The sequence below is a fragment of the Lepidothrix coronata genome, unplaced genomic scaffold (genome assembly GCF_001604755.1).
Source record: "Lepidothrix coronata isolate B3197 unplaced genomic scaffold, Lepidothrix_coronata-1.0 Scaffold129, whole genome shotgun sequence".
In the NCBI taxonomy this organism is placed as follows: Eukaryota; Metazoa; Chordata; class Aves; order Passeriformes; family Pipridae; genus Lepidothrix; species Lepidothrix coronata.
Window position 1 is genome coordinate 415,438 of NW_016690309.1, and position 12,421 is coordinate 427,858.

Consider the following 12,421-nt stretch of genomic DNA (forward strand, 5'->3'; position numbering starts at 1 on the left):
TGCTTACGTGGTAGTTGCCATTGTATACCTAACTAGAAATCAGCTTTAGCTTTCTGACAATAGCTGGCACAGATTAGGTTCACTCTAAGACATCTTGTGAGATAATTAAAGTGATGACTGATAACATAGCACAGCAAAAGGAATGTTTCTTGAAGCAGAGCTGCTCTACAGGTTGCTTGTGTGCACTTTGTTAAGTGCAGCCCAGGCACAATTACCCTGACTTTGATGAATTCCCAGAAATCAATCTGGCATCTTATTTTTTGAGAATAAATCCTGAAATTCTCTCAGTTTCTGTCTCCTTCTTAAATTAAATGCATGTACACGAATATGCCGCTTACGAAGGGTGCCTGAATCACAGCCCTGGAAAATGAATTCCTCTCCTTGCCCACAAAACCAGCAGAGCACAGGCAGAGGGTGTGTGAGCTTCCCCACTCCACCCCATCCCTGTGTCTCATCCATGACCTAGAGGGGCAACCTCTAGCTAGGCAGAAGCGGGTGGCTCAGTCTCTGTACTTATTTAATCCTTGGCCAACCTGCCAGGGCTGCCAAAGAGGGTGCCAATTGTGGTGGTGGTTTCTGTGATGTGGATAGTCGTCCACTGGGAACTGGATTAAGACCATCAGCTCATTTCAAATACTCTAGGCCACAAAGCATCTGCCAAATGGTAACCATTTTTTTGGTCACTACTGACTTGGGTCATGTTTGGACCAGCGATGAAAGGCTCTGTATCCCAATACCAACCCCCTGAGCCATACGGTTTCCCGGAATAATTTTTTTTTAAGAAGGGAAACATTATTTTTTGTCCTAGATTCTACTTTGATCAGCTGATTTTTAATGTGCACATTGGTACTTTAAGGTGCATAATTTTCATTACTTGATTGTAGAGGGCTCAGAGGCTGGGAAGGATTTTGGAAGATGGCAGGTGGCAGACCCATGTGGTGTGGTCCAAAATGAGCTCTTAGAGATAGTGGTTACACACTCTGGCACCCCAGTGGGCTCCATATTTAGACCTAAAATTGATCTTACACCTTCAGATTTATCCCATAGTCCCTCAGGAGGGAAACTGCCATTAAAATTGAAGATCATATTCTCCTTTGCTCTTGTTCTTTTGGCAATACCTGGTGATCTGTGTCCGATCTGTGGCATCAGCCACCTTTGCTGGCAGCTCTTCCAGTAGCTGTTCATGTTGTCAGTGGTGTCTGTCAAACCCACCACAAACTTCTGTGCATGCCCAAGGTGCTGGGAGGTGACAGCAGCACCCCAAGGTGCCACCAAGGTGCTGGGAGGTGACATTTCTCAGCTGCTGCAGAACTGCAGGAGGCAGAGACTAAATCCTTTTCCTAAAATCCCACAGCCCAGCAGGGCAGGGAAGTGGAGGATACCGAGGGTGAGCAGCACACTGTCAGCCTGCTGAAGGAACACCTTTCTGGCCCTTCCAGGTGATGGGCAGCCATGCAATATTGCCACCAGCTCTCTCCTGAGCTGAAGCAATTCAGAGGTGACTGGATTTGTCTTTCCTGGGAGTGATTTGCATTTAGCACAAAGGCTCTACTTGGATTGCATTAGTTCCTCAGAACAGGGAGTCACCTGCCTCCTCCTTCCCCATTGCACATGGAAGTGACACATGCTGGGACACTGAAGGAGTGACTGTTATAATGACAGAAAATTCTCAGCTAATCCATTTCAGCTATGGATATTCAGAGCAAGAGATGGAGGAAAAAATGATGGCACTGATTGACGGTATTGTGAGTCTGGGGTAGGATCTGCTTTCTCTCACACAGACATGTCAGAGGCATCTTACCAGTAGATATCTCACAGTAGTTTATTGGCCTTGGACTGTGAAATATATATTTCAGATTACCTTTTATTTTGTTTAAAATAAGAAAAAAAATTATTTTATTCAATGTATCCTTCTGCTGTGAATAGTTTCTGTCAAAAAAAATAGAAGAAAATAGAGAAAGTAGGGAAGAAATTGTGTTTAAAAGATTATATGTAGTCATATAGATGTGCACAGAAATAGTGATTTTTTTTTTTAAATAAGTGTGTGTCTACAAAGCTCTTTTGAGTTTTTCTGCTTATTTGGATCCCTTTATGTAAGTTTCTTTTTCCAGAGTAGAAACTTCCCTTTCAATAGCAGCTGAGGCTTAAATTCAAGAGAACACATGGAGAACTGGAAGCATACAGGCTTGTAGTTACATGCATATATTTAAGCAGATCACATCCCACATGTAGAAAACACAGGACATACAAAATGCCCAGCATCCTTGTGTGTTCCCTGGGTACAAAGGAATTCCAATTCATGCTTAACTTTCCCAAACCAAGCTCTAAATTTGGGTGACAGCTCTCAATTTTACTTTTTCACTTCCAAAAACCCACGAAAAGTGAGCTGGAAATGTACAGTGTCAGAGAAATCTCAGTCTGAGACACGTGAGTTTATGTAAGTCAGTCAGGTTTTTCCTTTCAGCCTTTGGCTGTGTGTGAAGACCAAGGCTCAGGTCCCAGGAGCTTTCAGGAGAGAGGTGATGAGGAGCGATGGGTGGCAAGGCAGTGACAACCAGGGAAGGGCCCGTGTGTTCCCCAGGGAGAAGGGAATGCAGAGAAGGGGGGAGTGGAAAAGCCCATTGGGAAGGTGAGGAGGGAAGGATCCTGACAACTGCAAGGAAGAAGGTGAAAAGTCATGGAAGCCTGGAAAAGAGGGAGAATGAAACAGGCTTTAGGATGGTTCCACAGACGGAGGCAGCTCTCGGGAGGTTCAGCATTGACCTGCATCGCAGTTCAACCTGTCCTGTTGGTCCAAGCCATGGCCCCATCACTTGGTCAGAAGCTTAATGACCTGAGAGCAGCTTCTTTGGCACTCAGCATGAGGTCAGAGCCTGGAGAGCAGCATCCCCTGGAGCCAGGAGACGAGTGCAGTGTCAGGAAGAGCGATCAGAAGCAGAGCTGCCCAGGGAACTGTGCTGTGCCCAGACACAGCCACACGCTGCGGGCCCGGTGTGTGCCCAGGCAGGGTGTGACTGCCCATCCCTGGCTGGGGAGAGGCACCACAAAGCACAGAGCACAGCTCACAGCTGGCTGGCTTCAGCAGAGGGTGATCCCCTCTTTGAGGGGGTGCGGGAGAGGGAATGTAAAGGAGGTAAGAGACAAAGCGCAGTTTACATCAGTACTGAGAATCTGGCTTTGGAAGAAGATTTTCTGCATGGCTGCTCCACATAAATTGTGCTTAGCTCTACAGTTGCAGGATTTTGAGGTCTCTGATGAGGCTCTTGAATTGTCCTAAGGGAAATTTTGCTATTTAGGATCCCAACATGCCACCATCCCCAAAACAGAAAGCCTTAGGTGGGCGCAAAGTTTAGAGATTCAGAAATAGTGTAATACTAATGATCTGAAGGGACATGGATTAAAGGCTGTCTTTACAGGATTTAATTTGTGACTATGGGGTAAAAGTGCTGTTTGGCCCGAGAGTCCACAACCAGAGTGTGCAGTGGCAATCCATAATATTGCAATTCATTGGTGACAGCCAGTGCTGTGTAACACTGTGTGTGAAGCTGAGCTCAGACAGTCACTGCTGAGGGTATGCTCAGCTTTTCCTTCCTCTAGAGCATGAATTCATTTCAAAAGCCAAGCTTTCAGGGGGTATAGCATTGTTTGTGTGCAGCCAAACCATGCAGGATTTTCTTCCCAAATTAAATTCAGCTCTTTTCTTGCCATCTTTAGAACTAACTCTTTTCAATATTTCAGCTGACTGAGATCCAGTTTTAAAAATATATATAGGAGCCTTTGCTTGGCACAGAATAGAAACCCTGGCTTTTATAGCATCCATACACTACCAGAGTCTAGTTTATTATTTGTAGAGTATTTCTGGGATATATCTTTCTTTATATAAAAGTAAGCCCAGTACCACGCATATCTCACATCTCTCCTTGTTTTCTTCATGGACACAAATACATATAAAGGTTTTATAAGGTACAGAAGGACTTCAGAGAACATACTTTATGAGTGGTTTGGGGATCTTCTTTTGAGCTTTGCTTAGAGTTGTCTTTCCAAAATTGCACAGTTTTGGTCGGGATTGGTGCCTCATACACAGATCTGTGATTTCAGTGTATCCAAGCCTGATTTCTCAGGGTTTCACTCAGCAGTTTTCACTAAGGACCTGTACGTGTAGACCTGAGACCAAGCAAAGGTTAACATAAACTGGCTACTGTATCTCATGTTTCTCAGGACCTCAGATAAGCTCCTGGAGATGAACAGAGCAAGGCTGGCATCTGACGTGAGCTCTCTTATCAAACTAATCTCGGTGTAGCTGTGCCAGTTTCAGTCTCTTGTCATACAAACTTTTTCTCCCTCTCCTCTATTCCCTCCAGTATTTTTTCCAAGATAAAATGATTAAGGAAGGAAAGAATTGATAGATAAACACATGAAACTGAGAGGAGGCTCAGAAACCACCTATGATTCCCATTGGTGGATTCTAGTATTTGGAATAAACTATAAGTCTCACGCTTTCCCTGAGATGTGAATCCCAAATTGTACCTCCCAGGGACCAGGAAGCACTTGGCAAACACCTGGAGCTAGCTCACATGTTCAGCAGCACATGCAGGCACACACGTGCAGTTGCCCATGCAGGAGAGCAAATGCTGGCTCCAGTGCTTCCAAGCTGAGAACACATATCTGGGCAAACATAGGTTATTATAACTCTGGACAGCAAACCACAAAGGCATTCAAAGAATCACCACCACAACATTTTGCAGAATATTATTACAACTGTCACTAGCAGTTCTGTCAGAAATCTGGAAATTGCAAAGGACAAAAATTTAACTACTGAGGAGCAGGGAATTCTCAAAAAACGTCCGTCGGTGTGCTGGCACCTTTGGCCAGACAGGAAAGTGCTGGGCTGTGCTGCTAAAGGTCCTGAGGAGTAATGGGGGAAAGAAATGTCAGAATGACACTTGTGTAACCCTGAGCGATACTCACCTCTTGTGTACCCCTCTTTCTTTAAGATCCTAATGCAGCCTCGTTAGTGCTGTCATGTCTGTGTTGCACCACCTCTGCGGCTGGACTGGCTTCAAGGACTAACTTGGACACTTCAAAATCTCCAATCTCATTAAAGCTGTGACTTTGGAAACAAGTTTGAGTTTTATGGGGGAGAAAATAAATGGAGCTCTGCTCATCTGGCCTTTACCTGCACTGGCAAAACGTGCCACAGCAATATTGCAGTGAAGTTATATCTTTGAAGCCACACAAGATATCTGGTTGGGCATGACCTCTTGTGCTGTTTAAAAACTTCTTTTGTGCATTTATATGTTCTGATATAAAAAATATGGCATTTTGTGTTGCAGCATGAATCCTTTCCTTGTGCTTCCTTAATGCAAGAGGAGGTCAGAGGAGAAGTAGAGATGTGGACACAAGGATCTGAAAGTTCTGGAGCTTGGGCAGCTTCCACAGGAAGCGGTTTTGGTGGCTTGAGCCCTTAGACAGGAGGTGGAGTAGGGCTGTTATGCAAAGGTGCAGAACTTGAATTCCTTCCATAAGTCCCATATCAGCAATGGCTCTGAGGAACCTTCTCCCTGCTGCATCCTTTTCAGATGCTATTTCATCCCAAAGTGATCCATAAGCAAATCTCCTAAAAGCTCCTGGTCACATTGTCAGGAGTGAAATGAGCAGGCACACTAATTGCCATTCCAGAGATTTCGGGAAAAGCAAGATCTGTGACACGAGCTGGGCAGCTCACGTTGCTGGGAGCTGAGGCTCCAGGCTCCTGGCAGGCTGAGGGGAGCAGTGAGCTCCCAGGGGTCTGTGTGTGGAAGGGCTGAGGAGCTCGTTCTGGAGCCGCGGGATGGGAGCGGGGCTGCGGCTCTGGCAGCGAGTGGGGACATGTTGGTGCAGCTGGCCCCGGTTCTGTCTGTGGGAGAGCCTGCCAGCCTGGGTGCACAGTGCTGCTGGGTGTGTGTGAGCTGCTGGCAGCAAAGCCTTGTTGCCTCTGTCATCATGTATTCCAGGGATGGCTTTCTTGGAGCCCCACACGTGGCGCAAGGAGACCCTGTGGGTGCTCCTGTGTGCTGGGATGGATTGCAGCCAGTGATGCCCAGAGGTACCTGCCTTCACTTTTCTCCTGGGATGCCCTGTACAGAAAAAGGGGTTATCCTGGAAATACCTGAGAGTTATGTAACATTATTTTTACTGCTGGTCACACCCACCTCCCTCTGAAGCCAGATGTCTTCAATCCTGACAGCTCAGGGTCTTGTCTGTAATACAGCACTGGCACTGTGGAGGTGTGAAAGTGTCCAGTTGTGCAAAATCCTTTTGGTTGGCACTGCCCTGATGACTTGGAACTTGATGTAGATCTGGAAACCAAAGTTCAACATCAGTTTGACAGGACAAGAGGTCCTCAAGCCATGCCAAGGGAGGTTCAGGTTGGACATCAGGAAGAATTTCTTCACAGAAGGGGTTGTCAAGCATCAGAAGGGGCTGTCCAGGAAGGTGGTGGAGTCTCCACCCCTGGAGGTGTCCAAGGAAGGACTGGACATGTCACTCAGTGTTCTGGGCTGGGGGACAAGGTGGGGATCGGGCACAGGGTGGACTTGATGACCTGGGAGGTCTTTTCCAACCTAAAGGAATCTGTGAGCACGTCCTCCCACTTTTGTCCCAGAGCTGGATGAGATATTTTGTTATCTAGTGGAGTTATTTGCAAGCAGGAGAAAATGCAATTGTATTTCTCCAAATGTGAAAAGCCTCCTAAGCTACAGACCATGGGGCAAATGAGAATGTGTTGAACCAGGGGCACTTCTTAGGCAACCTCAGGCCACCACCTACATGAAAGTGTGGATTGCCCCAGAGTCAGTGTGATCCTATAAGGCCTAGAAATGCACAGAAGACAATTTCTAGCTCCTCAGGGACACAGCATAAATGACTTGGGAGACACTATGCATGAAGCCTGTCAGTCACCCAAGGCTGGCTGTCCTTCCTGACGTAGGAGGTGCCACTTCTGGGGAAATATGTTTACGTATGTGCTAGTGGTTTCCTAACTGCTGCTTGGCTTTGGGGCTTCAGAAGTGGCTCCAGCAAGCCTGGGCTAATGTGCTGAGAGCAGGAGAGGTGCAGGATCAGTAAGGCAGAGGGTTTCCACAGGTCACCAGCTGATATCCCCACAGGCTGAGGGACACCAGTGTCTGTGCTGAGCACAGCACTCTCCTGTGCTGGGTTCCAGCCTAGCTCGGCTCAGCAGGAGGCTACCTGGTGTTTTGTGGCCTAATTTCATCCAAATGCTCGAGTCTGGGAGTATCCCACTGGCTTTGCTTTGAGCTCAGTGGGAGTGTACTCATGTTTAAAACCTTCCAGACACATTTTTGAGCATGTCCAAAGCCTGTGTGCTCCATGGGGTGAGTACTGAAGGGCTGAGTGCCACCAGCAGCCACTGGTGACGTGTGTGCTTTGGTCACAGCCTGCTCCCCTGGGTGGGCAGTTGCTTCACCAGACTGTTTTCAGTTACATTTTTTTCCTGCCCAGGGATGTTTAGTTTGTCCCTTTGCTCTGAGACCTTTGCTTGGAGAATTTGTGTTGCTTTTTCAGAGCTGCTTTTAATGCAGAAGCTCAGACCTCTCTGGGGAATCTGCCTGACACCATCAAAGCTGAGAGGGGCAAAACAGGGAACATGTGAGTGTGTAACATCACGTAATGTCCAAAGGAGGTATGAATGAGCTCTTTAGGAAGTCAGACTGTTCTATGCTGGACATTTTCTTTGGAAAATCTGGGTGCTGGATGGATTTCATTATCTGCCTCTGATGCCATCCCTAGCACTGACAAAATGTTACTGAAGGTAAGAGCATTCCTTTGCTCTTGTGTGTGCTTTTGCCTGTACATCCAGCCAAAGATACACACATTCCCTGGCTGTGCATACAGCCTGGCTCCCTTCCTCGTGCCTCTTCTCACAGAGGTGCCCCCCAGCCACCCTGTACACAGAGGTGTGGTGTGACCCAGTACTCTTGGTCTCCTCCAGCTCTGCTCCAGGGATGGCCACTCCAACCCCAGCACTGTCCTGTCCCATTCACTGCCATTCTAACATCTGCTATGTATTTATTTTAAGCTGGGCTCTGCAGCTGCCCACACAAACTACCTTCTAGCAGTGTCAGTCACCAGCACCTCTGGGGCTCATCAACCACTGCCCATGCCCTGGTCCAGCAGGGAAGGAAAGGAGAAAAGCTGTGCACAGGACAGGAACATTAGGACAACAGTCATGAGTGCAGGTACCAACCCTGGTTTCCTGTTACACTTATTGCCAGTGAGAACAGTAATATCTCTGGAATCCCCAGAGACTTGTAGACTTAAATGGACTTTGGCTCAGGTCATCTTTGTTTGATACAACCATTTGCTTTAATGGTGTGAGTCAAATTACTCCAGTTCCCTCCCAGTTCGAGACACAGCTGATGGAAGGGGAGTGTGTAGAGGTTGCAGTGGGAGGGAGGAGGAGGGAATAGTCTCCCTTGAATGCAAATAAATGCTACCGCTTCTGCTAATTGCATAAAAATGAAAAGCTTAGCCATAAATGGGAGTGCAAGTCTGAGATGACTTGACAGCCCTGTTATTCAAATGCAGAATGCTGCATGGAGCAGATAGAGAGGAGCTTAGGGTTGGAAAAGGCTCTTATCTTCACTTGTGAAACACCGTGTATGACAAGTCATCCTCAGCCTAGGAAAGGAAGATTAGTGCACCCCACTAGCATTGAAAGGCATGGACACCAGAGACTGTGGAGCCACAGGGACCCTGATCTGTGGAGAACTGGCACCTCAGTCTGGTCACAGCTCAGACCCCTTTTCCATGGAACATCCAAACCCCACCTGTCTGTCATGTCCTCAGGAACATGTAAAGTACTCTTTTTGCTATGAATACTGTCTTCCCAGTGCAATTAATCTAGTGGGAAGGCTCCTGCTGCTCTCACTCAGCTTTGGATCCAGCCCAGGAGGGGCTGATAAGGCACGGGGAGCGTTCCCGTGTGGCCCTGGAGCACAGCAGATATTGCTGCTCGTGTTTGGCAGCTCCTGCTAAAGCCAGGGCATACCAGAGTGGCTCCTCAGAGATGACTCGCTGTGCAGTGGCAGAAAATTGGCCTCAGTGTTAAAAATCCAGAGTTGTTTTCCAAGTCAACTGGAATACATATTTGTGTGTCAGATTTTTCCTTTGAAAAGTTCGCTCTGCGGAAACCACAATTGCCCCACGATTAGAGGTGAACAAAGAGAGGCACAAAGAGCCGTGAAAGGCAGCGACGTGTTGCAATCCATCTGAATGTTTATCTGCAGCAACACGCAGAGGTGGATTAATGCAACCAAATGTAGGCAATGAGGAGAGGTTCCCAAGTGAGGAGTCTGGTCTCCGTGGGTGCCTCCTGGAGTTAATGGAGACATGGGTAGGTCCATGGGTAATTCAATCCACCTCTGTCCTGAATCATCCTGGGAGGTGGCTGGCTCTTTCCTTGACGGTAGAGGGAACCTGGGGCACATGGTTGCCTCCCTCAGGCACATCTGGCAGCACTGAACAGCACAGGAAACAGGGGCCAGGGAAGAAGTCTATCAGGGTATTCTATGATTCTGTGAAAAATCTTTGTTTAATTCCCATCAAAATCATTTAGGCCTAGCCTGGCTGCCTGAGTGCTGAGATGCAAGAGTTAGAAGAGAGCAACTGGGATACCAAAGAGGCAGAGGACCAAACTCTGCTCTGTGCCTGTGATCCCATCACACACAAGGAACCCAAGCAGTATCAGGGAAAATGCAGGAATGTCAGTCTCTGTGCTGCATGGATTTTTGGGTGGCTGACCTGGAGCTATAAAAGCCCCTCATAAATTGAAATAGTGTGGAGGTGCTGCAGCAGTAACATCCTTCTTCAGGCTGCTGGACTAAGAAGGGTAACAACATTGGTAGATAGCAACAGTTCCTTGAAAGTGGGATAGGGAATCAAACCCTGAGCTGGAAGGGACCACAAGGATCATCCAGTCCAACCCCTGGCCCTGCACAGACACCCCAACAATCCCACCCTGTCCCTGGGAATGTTGTCCAAACCCTCCTGGAGCTCTGGCAGCCTTGGGGCTGTGCCCACTGCCCTGGGGAGCCTGAGCAGTGCCAACCACTCTCTGGGGGAAGAACCTTTCCCTGAGATCCAACCTGACCCTCCCTGGCACAGGGGAGACTTACACCAACCCACTGCTGTTCCTGAGGCAAAACAGCTTCTCAGCCTTTGTTTTGGGCTATGAAGGTACAGGTGAGAGGGGAGCAGAGCAAAGATGTTTTCTGAAACAGGGAAGGGGTTCGGCAGCAGTTTGGGGAGAGGTAACACAATCTCTGGAGCTGCCAGTGTGTGCTCAGGACTTCCAGGCAGTGAGGGTGAGTCACAGGGAGGGACAGGGAGAGAGAAAGAGAAACGAGCTCAAATCTGGGAAGGTAGAGAGTGTGGGCGGAAGGCAATTACCACCAGAGAGCAAAGGGCTGCTGAGTGAGTCAATCGAATCCTATAGATACCAACACTTATCATAAATACCGAAGAGGTTTTAGGAACTGCTAATTCTCAGAAAGTCATAAATGAGAACTGTTTCCTGTGGTCAGAAGGAGCAGAGAAGGCAACGTGAGTGGAGGAGCAGGAGATATGAGGCCTGTGAGTGCAGGGGCAGGGGTATTGCGGGGATGACATAATGGAACCCGGATCAGCAGCAATTCTGTGGCATGGGCAGCAGGAGCAGATGATTAGCCTTTCCAGAAAGATGCTGTGTTGTTTTTCCCGGTAATATCTTATTAAATGGGTGCTAGAATGCATGAACAATACAAGAAAAACCCTTCTTATTCTAGTGGCTTTTCTTTCCATAACTCAGTAACTACTGCCCATAAAGCATTGCAAGATACTTTTTTTTTAAAGAGCTACTTCATCTCGGTGTTATGTGTCTTGCTTGCTTTGGTTTTCAGGTGGCACTGAATGTGAGGCTTGCAATCTGTGCAGAAATATTTTTCCATCTGAAAGTTTCTTTTTTGGGAGCTCAGTCAAAGCAGAGAGATCACTGCTGACTGCTTTTAATTCCCAACATTATCTCTTACAAGGGTTGGCCCTGTGGGGGTGCAGTACCCTGTCAATGCTTCATTTATCTTCTTTCTTCAGCAAATGCACTGAAGGGTGAAGGAAATGATAAGCGTTATAACTATCTTCTTACTCAGCTCTTGGATTTTAGTAACAAAAGAAACCTTGTGAAATAAAAAAGGTAGAAGTGCATCTTTGAAGGTAAGGCAGCAAAATAATGTCTAGGATAATGCAGTTTTCTCTGACCCTTTTAAAATGTTATAAAGCCCAAACTTTGGGCATTCCCAACATTCAGAAGTGATTTTTTCCCCTTATTTGAATGCAGTAAATTTCAAATGTAGTTGTCAATAATGGACCTGCACTGTTTCAAGCAATTCCATTTACACGTGAACTGTAGCACTGCTCAGAGTGGATAGAAGGGTGAGAAACGGGGCCACAGGTGTAAGTGAGGACTATACATACAACCCAGAGCAGGGAGAGAGAATTTTTATCTGCAATTATAGGAGGGATCGTTATGCATTTGATTTGGTGTCAAGACTTTTCCTGTTCTGCGACACAAAATTTCTGCCTCAGTAATTTCAGACAAGATAGTTCAGAAGAGGCTTAGAAAGAGGCTGCGGAAAGAGATGCTGCCCTGACCTTCGTGACTGTTTGTCTCCTAATCTCCAGCCTGCTCTTGAACAGGAATTTGCAATTGGTATCAGAGTTGTGTCCAAATATGGCATTTGAAAGCTCCCAGTTTGGGATTGTAGTTATTTTTTTCCTGACAACTGCCAATGGATCCTGAGTGTGGCTCCCACCTAAGTGAGTATGTGATCTTTAATTCACAGTCATGTTCCTACGGGATCCCTGCCTCAGGAGGGCACACCCTGGGGCATTCCCTTCCAGTGACTTTGGGTTAGTAGGCTTTCCTCCAGGGGCTGTGTCTGAGCATGGGCTGCCTGGGGGGAGCAGAAGGGTCCTCTGGGACCCTTTTTTGAGTGTTGTATTTGGGTGTTGCTACGGAGAACTAATTTTTTTAAGTTAGTAGTAGCTACTCCCTGTACTTGGTTGCTTTATTCAGGTTCCCAGGATATGACTTGCTGAAATGGGGAACAATCCCAGATGCAGAAGTGAGAAAGATCAGTGCTTCAGATAACAAACCAAAATTGTTTTGAGGGCTCGTGTCCTAAGTGTTGTCAAACTGAACCCCTTGGATCAGTGAATACTTCATAGATCTTGCTGAATTTCTAAGGTGGGAGGACTCATGTCTCCTCTCCTCAAAGGGGCATTATGGAATGATTTTTCTGTGATTTTCTCACACATTGCATAGATCATCACTATAAAAAAGCCAAGGTCAAGCTCGGAATTCATCAATAAAGCAGAGTTTGAAATG

The 12,421-nt window shown here is 47.0% G+C and overlaps 1 protein-coding gene and 1 long non-coding RNA gene across 7 annotated transcripts in view; one reads left to right on the forward strand and one right to left on the reverse strand.

Moving 5' to 3' along the window:
• The window catches only part of WNT7B (Wnt family member 7B), an 84,439-nt gene that overhangs the window by 18,169 nt on the left and 53,849 nt on the right, over positions 1-12,421 (forward strand). The gene's annotated exons all lie outside the window — the stretch shown is intronic.
• Positions 1,310-12,421, reverse strand: part of LOC108503064 — a 132,255-nt gene continuing 121,143 nt past the window's right edge. For all 4 annotated transcript variants that reach the window (XR_001876715.1, XR_001876713.1, XR_001876714.1 and 1 more), the window contains 2 exons: positions 6,192-6,338; positions 1,310-6,116 (listed from right to left, as the gene is read on the reverse strand). This is a non-coding gene — a long non-coding RNA (uncharacterized LOC108503064). The remainder of the gene's footprint in view (positions 6,117-6,191; positions 6,339-12,421) is intronic.